General features: G+C 41.9%; 1 pseudogene across 1 annotated transcript; it reads left to right on the plus strand.

Moving 5' to 3' along the window:
• Positions 1 to 2,901: 2,901 nt before the first annotated feature.
• Positions 2,902 to 3,488, plus strand: LOC311169117 (peroxiredoxin-1-like; annotated as a pseudogene). The gene has a single exon. The product of its transcript is annotated as a peroxiredoxin-1-like (transcript).
• Positions 3,489 to 7,734: the final 4,246 nt, after the last annotated feature.

The raw sequence follows: 7,734 nt of genomic DNA on the forward strand, positions 1-7,734 counted from the left end.
CTGTCACTGTGCAGTTTGATAAGAATGGTATTTTGAGATCTGTTTTGAAAGCAAGCCTTATTGGGGGCACAAAGGGTTAAGATGCAACCTATGAAGCTATCTGCAGCCACTGCAATGCGAGTTTGATCCCCGGCCAGGGAGCTACCCACATGGCGCAGCAGGCCTCTACTGACTTGCCCGCTGCTCCCCTCAGCAGTGTACTTCCCTCAGTCTGCCTGTTCTGTTCCCCGCTATGTCTCTGGTGAATCCTCTGACCCCCCACACCTATGGATTGTACCCCACTTCTTTATGAATAAATAAATCTTAAAAAAAAGAGAAAGCCTTATCAACTAATGAGTTGGTGCATTATTTTTATTAACTCTTAACAAGGTGCTGGTTTTCCTGTTTTCCCTTGCTTTGCTTTCTATGTCCAGTAAAGTGGAAAATGGACTCAGTCTCTAAATAAGATGGTAATTTCAAACTACAATAGAGCAAACAGGTGTTACAAGTCTCCAATCCTTGACCACTTATGATATCTTAAGATTTTAATAATGAGACCAAAACCAGTCCTAAGGGGCCTATGTTGACATGTTCCTAGAGCCTGTCCAGGTTGGTAAGAGAGTTGTACCTCTGGCTAGTGATGGAAATATAATCCACATATAATTTCTTTTCAGTCCACTGATGTATGAATTACATTGATTGCTTTTTGAAATACAGACCCAACGTTATTTCCTTGGAATAAACCCTACTTGGTCATGGTGTGGAATTCTTTTTGTAGATCACTGAATTCTATTTATTAATATTTTTAAGGATTTTTGTGGTTATATTCATGAGGAATATTGGTCTGTAATTTTCTTTTTTGAACTCTCTTATAGGGTTTTACTATGGGTAATAATAGCTTCATAGAATGAATTAGAAAATGTTCTCTCCTCTTCTATTTTCTGAAAGAGATTGCTTAGAATTAGTGTTTATTCTTTGGTGAATAAATATGGGACTGAAGATTTTTTTTTTGGAGGGGGGAGATTTTAAATTACACATGCAATTTCCCTAATAAATATATGGCTATTCATAGGATCTGTTTTATAGTGAATGAGTTGAAATTGTTTTTTTGAGCATTTGCATAATTTCACATAAATTTTGTGCATGTAGAATTCCTTGTAACATTCCTGCATTAGCCCTATGGGTGACTACAGGGTCTGTAGTGGGACCAAGTGATTTGTTCCACATATTCACTCTTGATTAGTTTGTCTTTCTTTTTTTTTTTTACTTTTAAGTCTTCCTAAAGATTTGCCCATCTTATTTTTTAAAAACTCTTTATTTATTGACTTTGATGGTTTTTCTGTTTTCAATTTCATTGGTTTCTGCTCTTCTTTTATTATTTCTCCCAGCTTTGGCTTCTTTTGATCTTCTTTGCTTGGTAGGCACTTAGGCTACAGATTTGAGACTTTTCCTCCTTTCTAATGTAAGGATTTAGTGCTATAAGTTTCATTCTCAGCTCTTAGTCCTCCTCTCCTCACCCCCTCCCCACCCCTCCCCAATTTGGATAGGATGGGTTTTCGTTTCCTTCAATTTCTCTTTTGATTTTCCTTTTGGTTTCCTCTTTGACTCGTAGATTACTTGGATGTGTGTGACTCAGTTTCTAAGAGTTTGGAGATTTTCCTATTATTTTTTTGCTGTTGATTAGCATTTGACTTCGCCAGAGTCAATCTGATAGTGAAAGAATAATGAAGAAAAATCATTTGCTAAAAATTATAATCCATTCACAATAACAAGTCTCAGTGAAAGTGAGGGAACCTTATTCAGCTTGATAAAGAGTATCTACAGAGCCTCCCCTGGTGGCGCAGCGGCTAAGCGCTGGGCTGCGAAGCTGACTGCAACCTCTACAGCGCCGGTTCGATTCCATGCTGCTCCGGGTCCCACAAGGCGCGCAGACCTCTCCTGCCGCCCGCTGCTCCCCTCAGCACTGTACCTCGTCAGTCTGCCTGTTCTGCTCTCTGTTCTGGCTCTGGTGAATTCTCTCACCCTCCCATGCTTCTGACTGTACCCATTGCTTGTATAAATAAATCTTAAAAAAAAAAAAAGAGGATCTGCAAATATGCTACCAGTAACACTATAATGTTAACAGTGAATTTTTTCTCCCTAAAATTGGGAATAAAGCAAGTTTTCTCTCAGCAGTTTTATTCCCTTTAATTTCAAGACATTATAAAATTACAGTAATCAAGATGTTTTGGTAGTGCTGTCAAGATAGATATATTGGCCAAGGGAACAGAGTGGAAATTTTAGAACTAGACCAGCATATTTATGATAATATTTATTTTCAACAAAACACAAAGGCAAATTATTGGTGATAGTTTTTTCCACAAATGGTGCTTGAATTTCAGTTATCCCTCTGCGCACACACACACACACACAAACAAAGACAAAAAAAAAAAAAAACAGGCCTCTGGCCGCTCCCGGCGGCCCCCTCCGCTCAGGCTCCTCCTGAGGGAGGAGGGCGGGGTTCTGGGTGCTGTTTCGCTGCTTCTTGGTCACCTCTCCCGCCGGATTTACAACCTCACCTCACTCTCCACTTTCTCCTGCAGAGGCGGGTTGCCCCAGAACTTACCTAAGCTCACCCCGTTATTTAGTCAGGGAAAATGAGGCCCAGAGAGGAGCCATTGTATAAAGATTGAGCATGAAAGGAAAACCTTGGGTCTCCAGACTCCAGGAAACAGGAAGGTCCATCTGTACTGTGGGCCCCAGCCTGAACATACGTGCCAGGCACTGCTCAACTTAACAAACATGCTTTTATTGGATCTTCACCACAACCCTTATGAGTACTTTACAAGTGAAGATATAGACGCTGTCAGCACACTGGAAAACTGAAGGAGGCATTCGTGTTCCGTTTTACAGATTGGATAAACTCAGCAAGCTAATAGCAAGATGTCTTCAGGAAATGCCAAAATTGGGCACCCTGCTCCCAACTTCAAAGCCACAGCTGTAATGCCAGATGGTCAATTCAAAGATGTCAGCTTGTTTGACTACACAGGAAAATACATTGTGTTCTTCTTGTACCCTCTTGATTTCACCTTTGTGTGCCCCACAGAGATCATTGCTTTCAGTGACAGAGCAGAAGAATTTAAGAAACTCAACTGCCAAGTGATTGGTGCTTCTGTGGATTCTCACTTCTGTCTCTTGGCATGGATCAATACACCTAAGAAACAAGGAGGACTAGGACCCATGAACATTCCCTTGGTGTCAGACCCCAAGCGCACCATTGCTCAGGACTGTGGGGTATTAAAGGCTGATGAAGGCATCTCATCCAGTGGCCTTTTTATCATTGATGATAAGGGTATCCTGTAAATGACCTCCCTGTTGGCCGCTCTGTGGATGAGACTCTGAGACTAGTTCAGGCCTTCCAATTCACTGACAAACATGGTGAAGTGTGTCCAGCCAGCTGGAAACCTGGTAGTGATACCATCAAGCCTGAAGTCCAGAAGAGCAAAGAATATTTCTCTAAACAGAAGTGAGCCCTGGACCATTTTTAGGGCCAGGCTGCAGTGAGCAGTCCTAAGAACCAAACTTCCTGTTATTGTCATGCTTAAAACACACCTTAGACTCAGCTCAGATATGGTATGGGACAGGACAGGTCTTTCCTACAGGGGTTGGGAGGGCCTGCCTTTTTCCCTTGGAGAGATTGGTCTTAGTTGTGCTGTGGGGTAGGCCAACTGATGTGTATAGTAGAGTCATCACTTTTGATCTTTTGTAGTTTTATTAAACTTAAACTGAGAAAAAATAAAAAACAAAAACAAAACAAAGAGTTGATCCATAACTTGTATCATATATGAAAATTAGCTCAAAATGGATTCTTGATATAAATAGAAAATCTAAAACTTCTAGAAAGAAATATAGAAAAAAAAATCTTTGTGATTTTGGATTAGACAGAGATTTTTTAAATCAAATCAATATTAACTCAAAGAAAAATTTAAAAAAATAGATAATAAGCTCACCTAGGGTAATAAATTCTCACATGGATACCAAAAAAAGAAAAGAAAAAGAAAATCCCCAAAATTCAATACCAAAAGCACAATCCATAAAAGAAATATTTTAAAATTGGACTTCACAAAAATTAGAAACTTCTCTTTGAAAGACATTGTTTAAGAGAAAAGAGAGAATATATTTTTACATATATTTGCATTATTCCTGATTAAGGTATGCATTTAGAATATATAAAGAACCCCCAATAACTAGGGAACAAAAATCCAATTAAAAATGAACAAAATATGTGAACAGAGAGATCACCAGGAAAGATGTATTGTCAATCAGCATAAGGAAATATGCTCAATATGCTCGTTAGCCATCAAGGAATTAGAAATGTAACATATTGTATGTCAGTTTTGCCTCAATAAAGCTGTTAACAAAATAAGATATATTTATATTCTTACTTGCCAAGATTTGAAATCACTTATGTTTTCAGGAGACTTCCTCTTTACTAAGGTCATGTAGGAATTGTAAGGACTCCCATGGTGAGGGAACCTTTCACCCCCACCTCCTTGCTCCTGCTCTTGAGCTCTCACACTTGGGCTTACCTCAGAGACAACCTAATCACTCTTCTCTCCTACAAATCGGATTTAGCCCCAGAGACAAGCAAAACACCTTAGGGCTCTGTAATCACCTTTCAAAAGCACCTTGTCTTTATATTCCCATCTGGAATGCTGCCCAAAATTGGGACATAAAAAGAAATGCCTAGCTTTGACGTGGAAGGACATTTCTGCTTTTATCAGTGCTGGGAGTCCTTTCCCCTCTTGGAAATTCACCTTTATTCCTCAACTTGAGGACCAATCAAAAACCTGCTGAGAATTTGCCCTTTAAGAGCCAATAAAACACAAAGACCCTTTCAAATAATTTGTCCTACTCTTGGGCATGATCACATTTCAGAACTTTGAGGCCTATCTGAATCTAAAATTCAAACTGCAGGGCCTCCCTGGTGGCGCAAATGGTTTAATGCAGCATTGTGAAGCTGTCTGCAGGCTCTGCAGTGTAGGTTCAATTCCCAGCCGGCCAGGGAGATACCCACATGGCATGGCAGACCTCTCCTGTCTCGCCCGCTGCTCCCCTCAGCAGTGTTTTTGGTCTGCCTGTTCTCCCCTCTCTGTCTCTGGTGAATCCTCTCACACTCCCGTGTCTCTGGCCTGTATACCCCAGTTCTTGTATAAATAAATAAATCTTTAAAAAAATTAAAAAAATAAAATTCAAACTGCATCCCTAAATCCTTTTGGGTATAATATTTATTGATAAAATATTTCTAAATTTCTCTGTCTGGTGAAGGTACAGTAATTGGTAGATAATTGAGGGTTTATTGTGGTTACTCATTTGGGTTTGTTTTGTTTTCTTTTGACAATGATTAAAGAGCTGGTAGGAATTCAGAGCCATCACTTCAGAATTAATTCTCATTATTCAGTTGAGAAAGAATCCATGTCAGTATCTGCAGAAGAGATCAACTACAGCTATCCTCTCAGGTGCTGGCATTTTGACAGTCTTTGGATTTGTGCTTCAACTATTTTGTTTCTCTCAAAAGCAGTGCTGGAAAATGTTATTTAATAAAGTTCCCAGTTACTTGAGACTTCACTATATCTTTATCCTGAATCTTTATTCTTAGATAACAGCAAATAGGTAAACTGTTTGGCTCTTCATGAAGAAAGTTTACAAGTTTCTCAATGTCAGGGACAATGTAAAGAGAATTCACAAGTAAACTAAAAAAAAAAAAAAAAAGAACCTTAATAATCTCAATACATCTCAGCTGCACAAAATTTCATGAGGTATAATCTATATTGTACAAAAATGTTATAGAAATTCCAGTATTTCTTATCAGATCTCTTAACTCTCTGAAAACATTCCGAATGAAGTGGCATTAGTTTTTGGATGAAAAGGGCTATCCTCTGGCTCTATAACCTTCATCAAATAGTTAATTTGGGAGTGTGACTTAACTTATTTGTGTGGTGGTTAAGTTTACTTATGTAGAGTAAGGAAAAATGTCAGGCTTTTCTGCCCTCCCGCCATCAGGATAGATGATGGATCCTTGCGGTCCTGAATGCATGCCTGATGGCGGGCACCTGGAGTAGGGTGTGGCATAGGTAGATGGGATTCACCTGGGCTAAGACTGGGCTTTGAAGGGCGGTGTCACGGGGACGCCAGGAGAAGCCAAAAGAGAAGCTGAGAAAGAAGCAGCAGAAGCTGAGAGAGAAGCAGAGAAGGCCGGAGAGATCAGATAGAGTGAAGACTTGCTGGGGGCTGGGAGTCTTGCCAGCACCCTGCCTGCCGTGTACTGGGTAAATCCCAATAAAAGCCTGCAAAAAGCCACTGAGGACTCTGACTCCTCCTTTACCCGGTCAGCTGGACCAGAAAACCTGCATTGTGACTCTTCCCGCCCCTACAACGTGTCAACATGATGGGTCATATTATCCCTAGATATTTTGTCAATAATGATTCTGGATCTGTCTGGGAGAGTGTTTCTGGATGAGATTTCATTTGAATCAGTAGAATAAATAAAACGTATTGCTCTCTCCCTATTGTGGCCTGAAGTTGAAGGTCTGAACAGAACAAAAAGGCTCAGCATCCTTTAAGAGAGATTTCCTTCTGCCATTAAAACTGGGACATCAGCTTTTTTCTGCTTTCAGGTTCAAACTGAAATATCAGTTCTCCTTGGTCACAGGCCTCAGACTATACCATCTACTCTCCTGGTGTACGGTCAGGACACATGCAGGTTTTTTGATCCAGTAGACCAGGAAAAGGAGGAGTCACAGTCCTCAGTGGCTTTTTTTTTTTTTAAAGATTTATTTTATTTATTTATACAAGCACTGGGTACAGTCAGAAGCACGGGAGGGTGAGAGAATTCACCAGAGCCAGAGCGGGGAGCAGAGCAGGCAGAAGGACCGAAGTACACTGCTGAGGGGAGCAGCGGGCGGCAGGAGAGGTCTGTGCGCCATGTGGGACCCTCCTCCGGTGGCCGGGGAGCAGCCCTGGATCCAACCGGCGCCGCAGAGGCTTTGGGCAGCTTCGCAACCCAGCGCTCAACCGCTGCACCACCGGGGAGGCCCCCTCAGTGGCTTTTGCAGGTTTTTTATTTAGATTACCAGGTACACGGCCCCCAGCAAGTCTTCACTCTTTGACTTGGGCTCTCCGTCCTTCTTTCTGTTTCTCTGCTTGGCTTCTGCTGCTTCTTTCTCGGCTTCTTTTTCGGCTGCTGTTGGCGTCCCCGTGACACCGCCCTTAAAAGCCCAGTCTCAGCCCAGGTGAATCCCATCTACCTATGCCCACACCCTACTCCAGGTGCCCGCCATCAGGCATGCATTCAGGACCGCAGGGTTCCCTCATCTATCCTGATGGCGGGAGGGCAGAAAAGCCTGACATTTTTCTTTACCTGGGTCCCCAACTTCCTGTCTCATCCTGTATGTCTTGGGCTTGTCAGTCTCCGTAAGTCTTCATGTTTATATACAATCACTATTGCCTCTGTTTCTCTGGTGGTCCCTGATAGATTAAGTTTTCCTTATATCCTCTTGGAGCTTGTAGGGCAGGATGGGTCACAGAGCAGGTTTTCTAATGATCCCAGCAGACGGGGGTAAAGGAGGAGTCAGAGTCCTGGAGCCCTCAGTGGCTTTTGCAGGCTTTTATTGGGATTTACCGGGTACATGGCAGGTAGGGGTGCTGGGGGGCCGGGAGGCTGGCAGGCCTCCCAGCCCCCAGCAAGTCTTCACTCTTTCTGGGCTCTCTGGTGGT

This window comes from Talpa europaea (genome assembly GCF_964194135.1).
Source record: "Talpa europaea genome assembly, chromosome: 3".
NCBI lineage: Eukaryota > Metazoa > Chordata > Mammalia > Eulipotyphla > Talpidae > Talpa > Talpa europaea.